At 37.7% G+C, this 18652-nt stretch overlaps 1 protein-coding gene across 7 annotated transcripts in view; it reads left to right on the top strand.

The window, feature by feature from the left end:
* PPFIA2 (PTPRF interacting protein alpha 2) overlaps positions 1 to 18652 on the top strand; it is a 279612-nt gene that overhangs the window by 50732 nt on the left and 210228 nt on the right. The gene's annotated exons all lie outside the window — the stretch shown is intronic.

Below are 18652 nucleotides of genomic sequence, written 5' to 3'. Positions count from 1 at the left end.
TTTGTAGGTGGTCACAAAAACTCAGGTCTTGATTTCATACTACTGATTTAAGACAAGTTCAGATAATTGAAATTCACTTCTACAAAGTCCAGCTAAGGATAGATTTACAGGGGTGGTGAAGTTGGGATTTATGTTCTACAAGAAGCTCAAGTCTGTTGGTGAAACTTGAAAAGTGTGAACAGAGCTAACGAATTGAAACTTCCAAACCCATGGCAGCTCCAAGAGGTTGTCATTCCATGGCATGAGGCTGTACAGGGAGAGTGCCTGCAAACTTTGACATGTATTGTTAAGTTTAACTATGCTGATATTTAATCTTTTTGACCTTTTCATAAAGACAACCTGAGAAAACAGTGTTTCTGTGGAAGTTGCAAAGACCATGTGACAGGCACGAGTGAAAACAAGGATGACTTTATCTCAAAATGTTGTATGATTTAAGCATTCAGTAAAAAAGACTGTCAGAGAAAATTTTGTCCTCTCTCCCTCCTCTTTTGTGTCTATAATTAAGAAGCAGTGATGAAATGCAAGCAATGAGTTCATAAGAGATATCTTATGCCAACTATAGCATGTCTTAAAATCCAGTAGCAGTTAACTACTTTTTCATTGCCTCAATTATATCTATTATCTAATACAATCTAATACCTTCCTAGCTCTTCAGGCCTAAATATCCTGCTCTACTAATGGACATTGTGATGGGATAGAAAAGTCCTCTCTTGGTGCCATCTGTCCCCACTGTGCATTATGGCCAACTTCCTAGGAATCACAGCTGTCTTTTAAAACAAATAGACTTGGGCATTTACTGGAGAAGAAAGGCTAGTGGAGATATATTGGTGTATCTCTCTTTTAATCTCCTGATATGAAATAATTTCTGCCAAATAATCACAGCATTCTGAAACTACATCATATTTATGAGTTGCCAGTTAAATCTGCTGCAAGTTAAAGGATCTACTAAGGTTATTTTAAATTCTACTGGTGGTGCTGCTGTTACTGCTACCTGGAGTTTGCCTCAGAGATCCACAAAGTACTGGGTGCTCACTCTAAAAGGAGTCTGGGAAAGGATTAGGATGTATCTCTGAGTAGCCAACTAGAGGAGCGTATGCAAAGAAAATAGTCTGCAGCCAAAGAGGAACAATGGATTTTTCACTGTGATACTAACATAAGAAGCTGATGAGCTGCTCTGGGCTCATCAGTCTATTCCCTTATGTGAACCCATGTCTAAAGGGATAATAGTAATTTCTGCCTTGTCAAATTCTCCCATTTTTCCTGATTATCTTTGCATCACTGATTCAATCCTCTGACACTCTGTTGCAGATTAATTCCCCCCTCGTGGGTTTTTTTTTTTATATTGTTATTTTTATGGAGACTGGGTATGGCTTCAGTACAGAAATGCATGTTACAATTTTAGGAGGTCCATTGACAGCCAAATGCTTTTGTATCAGCAGAAGGAGAAGGTAAATAGGATGGAGAAAAATTAAAGGAAGTAATGGAAGAGAGAATGTAGTGGAGAAATTTTTTTCTGGATAAAATGTCAAGAGGACAGGAATGTGGAAAGTTGGGTCACCCAGCTCTGGTTGGGTCAGGGGACTGACCCAGTCAAGGGGACACTACAAAAGAGTTAAGTCACCAGGTGAGTGACCTGTGCCTGTGGAAGGAGAACACAAATTTCTAGGATAGGTGTTGCAACCAAAGTTTCAGGACTTTGAGCACAGCAGAAATGAGATGAAAAATGAAATGGCCTTTGAAGGCATTAGCTATATATAGGAACTTATTGCACATTTTTCTTTCATGTTGATAGTGTCCAAGCAGAAAAATATGAGATATGTATGAGATAGGCTCAGTCTCCTATCCTGTATTTTTAAAACTTCATTGCATAAAATCTTCACCATATATAATGAACTTTTTCACTTCTTAGAGTGTAGATACCAGAGAAGACATTTAAGGATCCCAAAGTGTTGGTCCCATAAACTCCAGACAGAAAGTGGGCCTGTAGCCCATCGTTTGAACTTTGAATTTTCTTTTGTACTGACATAGTTTAGTCCCAAAAAGAACTTTCTTAAACAATTACATATCTTAGTCTTTCTTAGGGCATGTTATTTAGATACCTTAGAGGAGAAAGAGCTGTTCATTTTACAGAATCTTTGGTGAAGATATGATTTTTTATATTAACAAGAAGAGTTGATTTTATTTAAAAGTTTAACATGAGAAGTTAACATCTCACTAAAAGGAAAGTAGTTTTTACACCATGTTGGATAAAGCTTTCATCTGAAAATAATTAAGGAGAATAAGCAACCGCACCAAAAAAGTGATAGGATTACTTGAAACATACAGTAGATAAGACGATTAAGATAGTGAACGTATTTGTATGAAAATGTAAAATTAACAGACAAGTTTAATGTCTCGCATAGGAAACTTTAACAGTTATGAAGATCTCGAGGTTTGCCTTGGCTCTCCATATTTTGGAATACTTCTGTAACTCATACTACTTTTCTGTCATCGTCCCAGGCTAAGTACATGCACTAAGTCATGCACAGTATTGGGAGTGGAAATATTTAAGTTATTAAACTGCCTGGAATAAAATATTTCGTGTATGAAGAACACTGTCCTTTCTCAGTGAAACACAGTAAAACAGTACAGTCCTGAAGTGAATGCAAGAGGGCAGTGTGAGATGTTCATTGTGGGAGATCCTCTAAGGACATAGAATATAATAATTCCTGCAGTGAGTCTGGGATGTCAGCTCCTGTCAGCAACAGCCATGTGTTGGCATTTTTAGAAAATCTCTAAGGCAATGTAGTGTATTGGCCCCAGTGAAGATGGTAGTAGAGCAGCCCTTTGCAGTTTTTTGGGGTGTGCTGGAACTTCTTGCCCTCTTCAGTTAATATGGAAGGTTGACTTAATGTTCTTCAGCTATGATTCTGAATTGTTACAATGTAATTATGACTTTATTATTACAGCATTATTTAATTTCTTAGAGAGAGGTTTTTTTCTCAAACTTGATGAGCCAAAGCTTTGCTCCCTATGAAGGTGTTAATGATGCCTGATAAAAGTGGCATGCTTGCTTCAAGCTAATGATTTGACTGACATTTCTCTTAAAAATAAAATAAATTAATTTTAATGTATATTTAGAAAGGAATGTAAATACTGTATATGTTATGCATGAAAAACAGTTGTACTTTTCCAGTTATCCCACTTTCCAATGGGAGCTGGCTATGTATTTCTCTTTGAACAAAAATGAAAAATATTCCTAGTCATGTATGATCTTCCTGAATCAGAATATGTTTATAAATACATACTTATAAGGGAAATTTATACAGTGCTCACAGAGGCACATAATTTATTAAAAACAATTTAATATTATTTATTAAGTTTAGGAACAGCTTGAAGCCACCTGCCATTATTAAAGTAATTGCAATACTTAACTATATAATAAGGCAATGTTTCAATGTTAGAAACAATAGTCAAAAGCTAAAATATTCCCAACTCAAGGAAATTTTGAGTACATCCATTACATGCTCACAGCTCTTGCTTTTTTCTTCTTGCAAAGGACTCACATTGTTTCTGTATTACTTTCTGATACAAAATTGTATTTTTGTAACTGATCCTCTCAGGAGAATTCAGTTATATTTGGATTCATACTGCTTAATTGCACATAGGTATAAAGATAAAGCAAAGCTGTGCCTGTAAGATGCAGACCCAAACAGCAAGAAGTACAGACCTCAAGGAAATGCAGAGGGGCATTTTGTGCTTCAGGGAGGGAGAGACAAAAAGAATAACTCATTCAACAGGAAATGTGCTTACAGCAACACTCTGAGAAAGATGTCATCCATTGCTGAAGGTGATGTGAGATAGGAATAATTTGCTGCCTTAATGGCTTGCATTGTTTGCAAGGCAACATTCCTATTTGTGCTACAACTGAGTGATCTGATAGCTCCAGTTATTGCAGCTCTGCTTCTCCCTATGTACCTGAGTTTTAATGATGCCCTGAGAATGGGTCCTGACTATATATTACATGGAAAAGATCATGGCATGCCCTCCATATTGGACCTGCTCTGTCATCAACAGTGAAATATGAGTACGACAACGGTGGTTGTTATGTGGGGGAAAATCACAGTATGACTGATTAGATTTTCTTTTGACATTTTAATCATCATAAAGGCTCATTGCTGCTTTGTTGCACTGGAACCTTTATGAATTGGATAATAAATACATGTCATATATTTGAGGGATTACTCCTTTCCCTGAAGTGAGTTAAGCTTGACTAAATGTTGAAAATGCTACAATGCTATCAGTTGGCAAATAAGTTGTCAAGATTTCTTAGAATTGGTCTTAGAGTGTATGGGACATTTCTTTTAAAATATCCTACAGCACTCATAGTAAAACTAAGACTGTATATTTTCTAGAAACCTAACTACTACTGGACAGTTTATTTGAACAGGTTAATTAATTACTATGATAATTAATTTAAGATATTGTAGTTTCTCTGATAAATGCTTTTGGGAATTGACTTTATCCCAGTACAGTTTAAATATATTTCAGAACAGCTTGCAGTAGATTTGGATAATATCCATTCAATCAGCATCTAATTGGCAGGGAAAAAAAGATTATAGTAGTTCTTTAAAAAATTGATTGCTGTAAGTGTGCTAAAATACCTGAATAAGTGCAAGACATTACACAATGTAAATAGTCCCCTTCAAGCTACTAAGACTCAAGAATTGAGTAGATTTAACTTTCTGACATTGCAAACAAACTACTTTATGGAAGTCACATAGCAAAATGTTCTTAGTATCACTAGATACTTTTTTTGAGATTCAGGCTTAGGTCTTACTCTGTAGATAGCCTTAACTTATGAATTACTTGTTTACAAGCATTGTTAAGTAAATTTGGACTTTATATCCTAATAAAAGCCTGAACATTATTTCCAAAAGTTGACATTTGTCATGAGCAATTTTATTATATCTAGTTGTTTCTGTATAGTACCTAACTTTTTCGATATCCTGCTTAATATGTGTCTAGTTTGCAAAAATACGTACATAACATATGTCTTTTCTATTTGGCCATCTGAAACACTTTTAACACAAATTAATATATAAATAGTGACTATTATTAATGTTGGCATTAGTCTGGAATAATTTGTTATACCCACTCATCTTTATTTAACATACTGATCATGTTGAAAATCAGTGAAGCATGTGAAATGGCAAATGACAAAGTGGAAGCATTTGCAATTCTGTCCACTTCTGGTTACAAATTAACTGTTTTAATCTTCAAAAAATGAAGAACACATGATATTGTAGCCAACAATAGTCTAATCATGAGAAATTTGTCAAGTCAGCAAATGGAGAATTATACCTGTTGTACAAAAATTTCACATAAGGACATCACAGGATAAAGCAGTTATAGAGATGTGTATTAATTTCTGTTGTAGCTGTTTTGCACATGTTGATTTGCTCACATAATGTTGCTCTTACAGTACGTAAGTTGATGTTGGTAAAACAAAAGAAGTTACAAAGAGTGTAGCTGATTTTGCTCAAGGTCATTTATGAAGTTAGTAGCAGATGTGGAAGTAGAAGTCAAACGTTTTCATAATTGTGCTCCAGACCTATCAGTCCCAAAATCCTATATACGTGATAATATCCACCTTACATTGCAATGCCTTTCCTAAAGGGCACTAAACTCCAAGCTTGATTAATGGTGACACATTACTTTCTGTGACAGGAGCATAAGCTCTGAATGAACAATTATTTAAATGTTCTCAGCTGAGAATCATGCCCCCATCATCCATGCTTGATGTACAAACATGGTCTCCTGACTGTCTACGCTTTTGCCCATCTGTTTGGATGGCATAATGCCTGTTCTCAAGTAGGTCAAAACCTTGCCGTAGGGCATGTATGCCAGGCAACAATGGCTTTCAGTGGAACACTGCATAACCCTGAAAGTCTTCACTTTTAGTGAAGTTAGTCCTTCCTTTGGTAGGATTCCATTGTTAGCTCCTCAGGTATATATACTCATCCTCAGATATGTGAACAATAATAGTGGGGGAAAGGAGGGAATGGACTAATAGGATGGAAATGAGACAATAAAGGATCTTTAGTTTTATCTCCTGTGAACTCTGAAAAAAACAGTATAATTTTAATGTTTTAAAGGGTGGAACCCAACATTTCAAGGGGAGAATGTGGTGTGGTCTCTGTTGTATTAGGCTTCTCTGATGATTTCTACTCCATATCTTCAGTCCCCTTAGGCTGAAAACTGGGCAACATTGATCAATGCACAGACCTCAGATTTCTCAAGAAGGCCACTTACTGTACAAAGTATCACATGGGGAGTAAATTGTCTTAAAATAATTCTCATTTGAGAAATGTGTTTTAATTTCTCTATATATACTTGCCTTGTTTATATCTGGTGCCTATAAAAGGAACATATAAAATGTAGTAATAGAACTGCTATGATATGACTTCCTCATTGTTTAAACAAATATTTAGAGACAGCAACATACATATCCTTTTTCAGGAGACAGTAAAGTATCTTATATATGTGTGTCAATGTTGGTCTTCTCTCAACAGAGCAACAGGAGTCAGATGATCTGAGCCTGATGGTCACTGTACTCTGCAAATTATAAACTAAGCTTTTTTAGGTTATATTAAACAATGATTAAAATTTTCCATTACAAAATACTTCAGAAGCTATCATGTGTATTTTATTTTTAGCCAGTGTATACTAGCATAGCAATATAAGCAAAAAGTTAAAGCTGTGGTTCAGTTTCAATGACTTCAGTGCCCTGAAAGTCATTAGAAGGATTTAAACTGTGCATTGTCCAATTTAAGATCTTCAAGGTTATTTTGAATAGGTATTGCCTGAAATTGATACTTATATTCATGTACTTGTTGAAAAAAACCCAAAACCAGCTGACATATTAAAAGCTTCCAGAATTCAAATACTGCAGAGAACTCCATACAGGTTACAGTGCACTAATTCAATGAAATAGAATAAGCAAGGTGCCCTCTAGTGAAAAAATCTTACCAGTGCCTATTTATAGAGTATATTTCATATATATGTATATATAATCATCCACTCTGTTTTTGAACTAATAAGGGAATGGCAAAATCTGAACTTTCAAAATTCTGCTGATAATTCATAGCTGATTTTTTCACTAGCATATTAGTCTGACTTATTGATGCTGAAGGCAAGTTCAGGCCCACCACCAGGACAAATCAAATAGAAGAGTAAATAGCTCAAGAGTAGTTTTAGCCATATGCTGTCCTAAAAAACATTGGTTTCCATTATGGAATACTATTTGTCATCTTTTGAACAGTGTCAGTGTCCTGGTAGCCTCTGACATTTTGTTGTGTTTCTTCCTCTGCATGCTTGCTCCTGCAATGAAGATTGAGCTGAAGTTGCTACTGATCTAGAATCAGCAGAAAAAGGGCCAATATCACCAAGGTTTCTTCTTAAGGTTCCTCATGTATACTTTATAATTGTTCAACTGTTCTGCTCTGGATATAATCCCAGTTCTCAATATAACCTATGTATGTATACATACATATTTGTATGTATCTTCAGGTAGGCAGTCCAGGGTGCTTAAACCAAGAGCCAAAGTCTGAAGATTAGTTTCACAAGTCATCTTGCTCTGTAAAGTGATTCAGTATATCTGCACGCTGGCCTGGAAGTCTGAAGGCAGCTGGTAGGAAATGTTAAGAACTCAGATATTTCTTGTGACTCAGTGCTTCTGAGAATTATTCAGGACATAGTTATCTTCTGAGATGATGGGCTCTTGTTTAGTAGTCCAAAAGTTAGAAAAAGGAGATTTGGGGTACTAGTTCTTCTTAGTTTGTACCTGTAACTGTGTCACCCTAAATGAATGACCTAGCCACCAGTCTGCCAGCAGCTGATGCCTGTCAGCATCCTGCCCACATGGAAGCTGTGTTACTCTGCACACACAAGTGTAAGAACTTCTCAGGCAGAAGAAGGGTGAGCTGGAATCCAGCAAAAGTGTGGTAAGACCAGTCAGCTGGGAAGGGGCAGCTTGACAGTTCCAGAACCTGGTGCTTGGGCCACTGGAATCACATTAAAATCCCGTAAGTAACCTTCCTCCAACCAAGTGCCCCAAGTTCCCACAGGGTTTGTGTAGCAAGGTTCATTTTCCTTGTTTCTGTATCATTGTAAATTTTTGCAAGTCCTAGCATCATCAGCAAGAGCCATGGCATGAGCTCTCAAACAGAATAGGCATTTGCCTGGAATTTAAGGCTGTCTTCTTGAACTGGGAGCTCTGATTCACAATCTTCTGTGTGTTTTGAAGTAAAGACATGACTTTACTTCATACTGGGTTGGAAGGGACACTAAAGGCCATCTAGTCCAACCCACTTGACATGGGCAGATAACCTTCCACTGGACTTGAGGTTAGTCAGAGCTCCATCCAGTCTGGTTTTAAACACTTCCAGGAATGGGGAGTCCACAACTGCTCTGGGCAACATGTTGCAGTGTCTCACACCCCTCAAAGTAAAGAATTTCTTCCGAATACCTAATCTAAACTTACCCTCCTTCAACTTAAGGCCATTCCCCTTTGTCCTGTCACTACATGCTCTTGTGAAAAGTCCTACTCCAGCTCTTTTCCAGGTCTCATTAGGTACTGGAAGGCTGTTATGAGACCTCCCAGAGCCTTCTCTTCCCAAGGCTGAACACCCTGATCTCTTTCAGCCTGTCTTCATAAGAGAGGTGTCCCAGCTCTGTGGTTAACTTAGTGGCCTCTTCTGGAATTGTTCAACAGGATGTAGCCTTTTACCTATGGTGTACCTGAAGAATCTTTTTGTATTAGCCTCACTGTCCTTGGCCAGATTTACTTCTGCCAGTGCTTTAGCTTTCCTAAGCAGCTCTCTGGCTGTTTAGAGAATTTTTCTGTATTCCTCCCAGGATACCTTGCCCTGCTTCCACCCTCTGTAAGCTGTCTGTTCCTGATAAAGTTTTTCCAGGAGCTCCAGGTCTTCTGGTGTTCTTCCCTGTGATCCATTTTGTAGGGATGCATTGCTCTTGAGCCTGGAGGATACAATCTTTGAGTATTATCATTATAATGGTGTATTGTTCCATATACTTCAGATACACCTAAACATTCTTGAGGGACCTGCCTTCCAATAATGGAAAGAAAGGACTAGGAAATGCTGAGTCCTTGGAATGCACCACAATATATCTCCATGAAACAGCAAACTGTCAGAGAATCAAAACCAATTCAGAGTTATATAAACAATTTCCTTAATGCTTTTTTAGAGCTGCTTCAAAACCACTTGTGAAGCTTGAAGGTGCATGTAGGGGTTTGAATAATCTTAGATAAGAAGGACTTTACAAAATACACTTTTGTCTGCTTTCTCTTGCCATATCCCAGAAATAACAGACAGCCTCCAAAGAAGCTTGAACAGTTGTGCTCAAAACATTACACCAAATCTTTCTTAATAAAATTAATAAAAATTGAATGTGCACTGCTGATGTCTCAGGGTACATTTGCAGTGATAGTCTTTACCACCCAGAGAATTGTCACTACAGACCATAGGAAATGAAGCATCCTCCTTTGAAGCACTAAGGGAGAGTTGTTGTCACCCTCTGCTGACCTGATAAATGATGGTGTGCAATAGAGTTCCCAGTTTTATTCTGTAGCTTATCTCTCCTACAACTTTAGACCACCCCCTTTAAGCATATAATTAATCTAAATTACATAGTTTGGAGGTCAGTCTGCAGAGGAAGCTCTAGGAAAGCTATCTGGATAAATGTTATGTTTAGGGACTATGAATAACCCCTTATTATTTGCTTCCTAGATGTAATCCTTTCAGTGGTAGTGTTATAATAATAAGGGTCACTTCTGGTTTGCCTTGCACTCCTGTTGTTAACACTAGGAAGGAGAGAGTCATTTTACAGATCTTACAACTTCCCAGTCAGCAGGTCTGTATTTAGGGCTACTATTCTAAGATACTTAATTTCCTGTGCTCTCTGTGAAGCCTTTGGTGCCTTAGTACAGGGTTTTGGATTCCGCCCCAGTGACCAGATGCCTCCAAGTTTCTTACAAAAGCTCCTGACACTTTTTACATGTCTAACCATTAGACCAGAGAGTTAGTAATGGTTGAACTCCAAAGGTCTTATGTCTAGTCACATGAGGTAGCTGGATGTTGGGAAACAATATGGTGAAGAAGTCCCTGATAAGACAAATTAGACAATTTTTACATGAGGAAGCAAAAAACCTATTAGAGGATTTATTTTCATAATCATAAAAATAAGAGTGGTATCAAACTCACACAACTATACATATATGTCAACTTTCATTTAAATGTATTATAAAGAGATTTAATAGGATAAACATAGTGAAGACTTGAATTCAAGAGCAATTCCCTTTGAATTAAAAGTTCACAGAATTTCAAAACTTTGTATAAAAATCCGAAGATACCTGCTGCAGGTTTTGTTAACGCCATGTGAAACATCTGAAATTAATCACTATTTATAACAAATATGTTCATAGATAGTAAAGGAATTATTACTTGTATCGCATGTAAATCAGTCAGGCTCCTGAAACATTTATGACTGTCAGGCCTAATAATTCCTGGATTCACTGGGTATGTGATGGGTCTGATAAAATGTGATTTAGTCTCATGAAGTTCTTTCAGGCCAGTTTGCTGGTACTGAAAATCGAAAATATTTGTTCTGTGGCAAAAGGAGCTCTCTGCAGTAAAGGTCAAGTATTAGTTGTTCTGAAAACTCTCCTACCAAGCGAAACAACTCTTTTTATTGTTATTTAGTAGCTCTCTAAAGTGGGGTGTTGGGAGAATCATGCTGTGGTTATCAATAAGCAGCAATGCAGACAAAAGCATCTTAAAAAATGTAGGTTAAATAAAAACTCGGAGGAAGTGGTCTGTGGTCTTCCTGCTACCATCCCTGCTACTTCTGTTGCTTTTTGCCTTCTGTGCTAGCAGTGGTAAACATTATAAGGTGAATCCCCATGTGATGCATTTTTGATTGCTATTTTATTATGTGCATCCTATTTTCAGCATATTTTTTCCTTGCTGTTTATCTCTCAGCTAAATTTGGAAAGCTCTCTGCAGGCTGGTGTTCTGTTGAATAAGCTGACTGCCTGAATAGACAAATGACGTGATTTTGCACCAGTTAGGAAGGCCTGTAAAGTAAGAGTGTTGCTCTCTGTCTTGCCAAGGCTCTCTCTGCCAATATTAAATCTCGTTTCCTCATGTCACGTGAGAAGGCAAAACTAAACCTATCATCCATTCTCTGATTAATTCTCAGATTTAGCAGATAAATCATTTGGAATGAAGGAGGAAGGGGAGATGCTCCAAAATCACATAATCAGGACATTGTTAACAAGACTAGAAAGGGACCAGGAAGATCAGCTGCAGGGATCTGCCCATAGAGTTCCTCTTAGGTACTGTGTTGTGTCTGAAGTGGCTGAAACCACTTCATTTTAGAGACTTGGATTGAATATGTCAAATTTTGTGGTAAGTTACTCTGAATTTTAATTTCTAAACACAGAGATGTTTTTGCATTATAATTAGTCTCACATGTATACACTACTGTGCCAGATCAAGAACGAAGCAAATGTGTATCTCATATCCAAAATATTGAGATTTTGCCTTTTTTTTTCTCTCAACCAAAGTAAACCAAATACTTATTTAAATTTCATGTACATTTTCAAAGTTGTCCAGACTTGAGTTCACAAAGATATTATTTCACAAAATTTTGGCACAAAGCTGCTTCTGCATTAAAAAATAAAACCAAGTTCAACACAGTGCTAGAGAGAAGAGATGATGAAGAGGAGTAGATGACAGAGAAGACAGAAGCAGGGCAGAGCTCTGAGGCACTTCAGCTGTGAAGACCTTGCCTGTGATACAAAAGAGAATCTGAGATGTCTTTGCCTGCCTCTCTGGCTAGGTTTAAAGAGCTATGCTTTGAAGGCAATACCTGACTCTAATGGAGGTTTTTGGGAATCCTCTAATCTTTTCCCTTTAGGTCATACATTAACCACCCTGTGAGAACACCCTCATTTCTAGTCATTACATTTTGAGAAATACATAATATACTGCTTTCCCAGTATCTCATTTTAGATATTACTCACATTTCCTTTATTAAGTGAAGAATCTACCATATAAATGTCAAAGTTTTTATAATATTGTTGAAATTCTATAGTACAATAGGAACAAAATGAAAACACATAACTTTCTAAAGGCATCTGTTGTGACTTCCACTGGCAGATATCCAAAAATCCTGTAAAAGAAACTGCTACATGCTGCTAGTAGCTCATAACAAGCACACTCAAATTTTTGCATAATATGTCCGCTTTGAATATGTGGTTTTTAAATCTGAAAGTAGTGCTGAAATTACTTCTCCCTGATTTTTTCCTGGAAAATATATATACATTTCATAGACTGTTCTTGTTTTTAATAGATTAATTTACTAATAGGAATGTTCAGTGATAAGAGGAATTTTATTAGTTATAAGAAGTGAATTTTGTAATTATAATTGTGAATGATGACATCAGAATTTGCTTTATGTTATGTAAAGATGTAAATTAGTCCAGATAAGGGACCAAGGATGTCTGATGAGAATACTCATACATTTCTAGAAAAAGAACAACCAAGATTGGTTAATAAAATAACTAAACCCCCCACAACACTAAATAAATACTGAAAAAAACCACTTTTCACAGATTTAAAAAACAGCAGTAGAGATGAATAGTGAGTGAATAATTGTTCATTTTGTAATAGTTACCCTGCTGCAGTAATTTTTATTCCTAATAATAGCTGTTTGGATCCTGAATTTCAGTAAACTTTTCCATCTGTTCATCAAATAGAAGTCCTCAATTGCGCAGAGACTTGGGAAGAATTATTAGGAATTGTTGACTAAACACAGCTAGGACTTTGTGGAGACATGAGCTGTAACTTTCACTATCTCTTCCAGAGCAATGGCCAACCCAAAGACACAGGAGCTGTTTTATCATTTTCCCTGTATGGTAGTTGTAGGATTTCCCTTGTCTTCTCTGACCTTTGTCTCTAAGAGCTGTTCACAAGGGCTCACAGGATAAAACTGATACTAGCAGTCTGAGACTTGAAAAGATCCAGCTCTGCATCACACTGATCTTGTAACCAGCCATCATGATGGAGCAGTAAAACTTCTCATTGCATCTTATCCCAACCTGTATCGCAAGTGATGTTTAAGGGTTGAAATTTTTCTGTGCATCATGACACACAGTAATCCATGCACACATTTCCAGCTCTAGAGGAGTAGATCTTCCCAATTACCTGGTTACTTTATCCTTGTATTACACAATTCCAGACCGAGAGATGTATGAATGAAGGAGAATGATTCATGGAAGTTTTACTTTCAGCACTAGAAAAATAGCTTCCTTTTTTTGCTTGCTTGCTTGTTTGTCAAGGCTACAGAAAACAGTATATAAAATTAGTACTTCAGTTTTAAAAATGGGCATGCATTTCATTTCAATAATGTAATTTTATGATAAAAAAAATAAGGTTTGAATTTTGTGGTACAGCTTTAGACTATTCCATATTTCTGCAATTAAAAAAAAAAATCCACTTGTTTGGTTTCCACTTTCATCAAAAATACAAGAGAAGACATAATGGTTTTCGCTAGCATGGAGCTTCCTGTTCCTCTTTGCTCCCTATTTAATTGGTTGCCTCTTCTCCCCAGCTGCTTAAGAGATTGTTCTGTCCCTTGGCTTTGCTCTCTGAGGCTTCACACTCCTGACTTGCTCTCTGCAGTTGTCTCCTCTACTGCTTCACTCTGCATGTGAGCCACAGCAAACTGCCATTGACAAATCTCTGAACATTAGGAGCTGGGATTTTTGGCTTTTCCTCTTGCTGTGCCTACATGTGGAAAAGCAAGAAAACAAGGATGGGGGAACATATCTAGTTGATGTTTATTCTGTTTCCCTCTCCATGCTGTCTAAATGATGATACATATTGTGCTTATTTGTGCCTAAAGCATAGCACAATCAGGGTACAGACAGTAGCATTGTACTGAAACTAAATAAATGAGACAAGAGTTTCTCTCAAAACCTTTTCAGTGTTTTCCTTTAGAAGATTTCCATAAATCCCTATTTGCTTCATAAAAACAACTACTGCTGCATATCCGCAGCACAGTTGCAGAAAGACTGTCTTAACACATTACCAGATCATTTTTCTGGCTTAGCCAAACCACATTCATAGAGAAAAATTCAAATCATCATAATATTGGGAGATTCTGTGATCCATGTTAAAAGAAATTATATTTAAAACTTAGCATCTATTCGAGACAAAATGATTTCCACTATTGGTATTTTTATTGATAGTATATTTCAAGAGAAATGCATTTAATGTAATTTCATAGAATGCAGTTGCCTGAATTTATTGAGTTGCAAAAAAAAGGTCCTGTGTGCTTGTAAAGCTACCTTATTGCTAATATATTTAATTTAAATTGAAAAATTACCCCAAACCTGCCTATAAAATAGAATTCTTGCTTTGAGTTTTTGCTTATCAGTAAACATATTTCTCAGACATCAGCAATCATAATCTTAGGGGAAGACTGGTTACCAACATACTAGGAAAATTGAACTGTATAAACTATCATAGATTAAGGCAGGAAGTGACAGCTAATTATTATTTCTGGGAGTAATCTTTGTATTTCAGTAGTGCAAAACAGCTTCACTCTGCTGCTACATACATATCACAAGTGGTGTTGCCCAGGGCTCAGTATTGGGGCCAGTCCTGTTTAATATCTTTATTGGTGCAAGGGATGAGAGGATTGAGTGCACCCTTAGTAAATTTGCAGACAACAGTAACTTGGGTACATGAAGATAGGGGACTCGAAACTCTCTACCTCCGACTGTAACTTTGAATTCTTTTTTATAAGATTTAATAATTTATCCATTGGGGAGTTCCCATTTTATTGATCATACTCACTAGTGAATCAGAATTAATTGGAATTACAATCTCAGTGTGCATTTAGATGCTGAACATCTATAAATGTCTTGGACACAGCTCTGTTGTGAATGTGGGGAAAGCTTAGGTCTTGTGGTGAGGGTGGCCCCTCAGTATGAGGCTTCAACTTGATTTGAATTCCTGATTCCTGTGACATGGTCTCGCTGAGCTAGCAGCACTCAAGTTGACAAAAGGGTTCTAACTTGGTAAATCTGGAACCCAGAGTGAAGCAGCTAGAGAGACCTACAGGACTTGCACAGCATCAGGTTGATGGGGCTGGTGGGGATCTGAAGCCCCATTTCTCCCCCCCGGTATTTTTGCACACTGTGGCAACAGTGTTGGAAACTCTCCTGCCAATTGAGCTCTCTTGATACTACAATTGAGAGCTAAAGGAAACCAGACACCTGCAGCATTAATTATTGAGACATTTACAGTTACTCAGAAAACTTCCTGTGCCTTCCTGGCCCACATCAATGCTGTAACTTCAAATAATTATTGGGTCATTCTTTTCATTGACCCAGCCCCCTTAGAATATACAAAGACTTTAAGTTACCTGAAATTTGAGTCACTGCAACTCATTAGTCATCCTGAACATTATTGATCAGAAAAGGATGTTGTAGCAAGCTTACCTGACATCCAGTTTCAGAAAGGCTGAGCCACCTAAGGCAAATTCCCTCACTCGCTGGAGGGAGGGTGAACCTGCCAATAGCAGCACCCTGTGGCATCAGAGGCAGATCACAGCTCTTGGGAGCTGGCACATGCTTGGGCCAAAACTGCTTTCCTGAGGGCATGGAGGTACTGGTTGTGCTTTGTGTTCATGTGGGCATTTGTAAGGCTGCGGACAGGTGATAATCCTTTCACATGCTGGCATCTCTTGGATACTTTCTTTGCAGGGAGGGTGACAGGTAAAAAAAGAGTGTGCACAAAGGATAGATTATTGTGGAGAAGTTTCCTTCAAAATTAATATGTGTTTCTCCTTAGGTTGGGTCCACTGATGTAAAGATCAAATTGTGCATTTTCTGTGAGCTGATGCAAGTTACCAGCATCGCAATACAAAAAACAAAGAGGCTTTCCTTTGTATGGATATTCTCAGTTCAGTCAGAGATAAAAGGAGAGGTTTCTACCAGGCTGGGCCTGGGAGTTTCAAAGGAATGTAAATAATTCTCTATCTCTCTTGTTCACATTGTTCATAGATAAGTTCTGCCACCGTGCGTCATTCACTGCACACCAGTGGGATGGCATGTTTTTACTTAAGACCAATGAAATTGGTCTGCACAATGCTCTCTATAAAAAGAGTGGTGTATTTGAAATAAATCAGTTCTCTTCTCATCTTCTGAATTGGAGTCTTCCCTATTCCCATCCTGCCTCAACGGCCAACACCTCTGTTTTATTTTTGCTCTTGATTACTTAGCTCAGGTATGCAAATGAATCTCTTTCAATTTACTTTTTATAAGGGGACCAAAGAGAATGGTACCAATCTGTTTCCAGGGAACTGTTTCTTCAGCCTGTGCCCTGGGAGAGAGGTTGAGACTCTTTTTTTTAGCAGGCTGCACACATTCCTGCTGCTCTTGGCGCTGGTGATGCCATGATGCCAATTGTCGGTGATTCTTGGCAGTATTAGAAGGGGCAGCCTTTGGTTTCTGGTCTTCTGACACCCAGACTCTGTCCTTGCAACTGCTTGTAAGCCCTGGGAGAAGGAGATGGTCCTGTATTGAACCCTTGCTGCCAGCTCAAGGGGAGAACTGGTGTCAGTAAGGAAAGGTGATTACATGGGGGAAGATGGATTAGGGACAAGAGTGTTTTTAAATGGAAATTGCTCATGCAAGTGCCCTTATCTCCTTTATCTCTAGCTTCCCCGCTACCTATCTAGAGTACTTCTACTTCTCATTCTTAAGACATTATTTTATCTGTGTCTTTGACCTTTTAGTTCTGCCCAGTACCTACTTCCAATGTCATGCAATAATATTTTTTGTTTAGCCTGCATTTTCATAGCACTTTAGCAAAATGAAGATTTTCTGCTGTGAAAATATGATTGCTACAGTATCTATTACAAATTGCAGTTCAAGTTTATTTGTTGATAAAAGAATTTTTCGTATGACTGAGGGCAGTTCAGGTCACAAACAGAATTTTTTTTTCAAGGAAAACAAATATCAACATCTGCAAATGTTGTTAAGTTAATGAAAATTGCCTAAGATCAATAAATATGGCATGTCCCTCATTGCACCAGGGCTTCAGGTTTCAGAGATGTTTGCACAATTCCCACCTAAGCCTGTCCTTTTCATCAAAAGCCGAACATTACCAGTCTATTAATATTTTATTTTACTATGTGTGTTTTTGTTATTTATCTGTCCCTATGAATAACACACAACTTTATTGGACTTGTGCTAACCTCATTCCCACAGGATTCTGATATGTAATCGTTTTATATTTCCCAAGTGAAGAAACAAAATGGAGATCAAAAACCTGGGTTTGACGATTCTGCTTACCCTGTAGAATTCCTGAACTCTGGGAATGACCCTATTGCTGCTAGTGAAAGAATGTTTTACATGCAGCAAATCGCAGCTGTTACAGACTTGAAGAGTGTGTCTAAATCTGTCTGGGGCCCATCTGAGCCAGCTCCTCAGTGATGGGTTCAAAGAGAGCATAGGAAGTTAATTCCAGGCTTCCCACACTCAATCTGGCACTCTGAAACCAGGAGTTCTGTTTCCATCACACAGTTCTGTAGGTAACCCTTGCAGCTCATGAAAGGAGTGGGGTGAAGATCCCCAGAACACACCAGAGCTCTGGAGCTGTCTCCTCATGGGGCAGGCAGCAGCAGCTCCACACACCCAGCACCCTGACATCCACTGCCACTGCTGCAGAACTGTTGTCAGGCTCCCTTGGCTTCCCAGAACTTTTCCATGGTGAACATCATCTTGGAAATAAGGCACAAAGCACCTTTTATGTGACCTTGGCTGGACTAGCAGGAGGTCACTGGCCAGAGACTACAGCATTTAAATAATATGTTCCCAAACAAATTGGTTCCTTTAGGGTGTTTTTCTTCATTGTTTAGTAGTCAGAATGTTTTATTTTGCATGCTTTGGCATAGTATCATTGAAAATATTTGCATAGGTAAAATGGAGTTGAACCTTTACGGTTTATTGGCATTTTCTCCATTAGGCACGATAAAGTTGGATTTTTTAAGAAAGAGCACCATCTTGTGGAGGTACACGTTGCACTGTGCGGAATGGCCAATATCCTGTTGAAAGCTGCACGGTTCAGCTTGGGCACTGCATATTTCAGCAGTTGTAGTTTCTATTGTTTTCCCACTGAGAATTAATGAGATCAGAAAAAAAAAAAAAGGTAACATATTCATTTTTTAATATAAGAATTTGTGAGAACTGATTTGGAGGCATAAAATTAACTTCAGAGTTTATGAAAGCAGATAAACAATAAGATTAAGAGATTAAGTAAAGTGATACTTCTCTATATACTCCAGAATGCAAAGTGACAAAACTAAATTTGAGGCTAATTCCTGAGGTTTATGATTTCTGCAGAAACTAATTTAGGCTGTAAATTTAGCTATAGAATTTCCTATAACTGTACTCGCGACCGAAGCCATGGCTTTTAAAGGGAAGACACAGACCTGTCCTTTGCAGTAGAGAGAGCTATTACAGCCTGGATTTAATCTTATAGTGCATTTGTTGTACAGCAGTCACTTCTACACT

The sequence above is a fragment of the Taeniopygia guttata genome, chromosome 1A, assembly GCF_048771995.1.
Source record: "Taeniopygia guttata chromosome 1A, bTaeGut7.mat, whole genome shotgun sequence".
In the NCBI taxonomy this organism is placed as follows: domain Eukaryota; kingdom Metazoa; phylum Chordata; class Aves; order Passeriformes; family Estrildidae; genus Taeniopygia; species Taeniopygia guttata.
The sequence above is the reverse complement of the archived record's forward strand: the minus strand, read 5'-3'. Positions and strand labels throughout refer to the sequence as shown.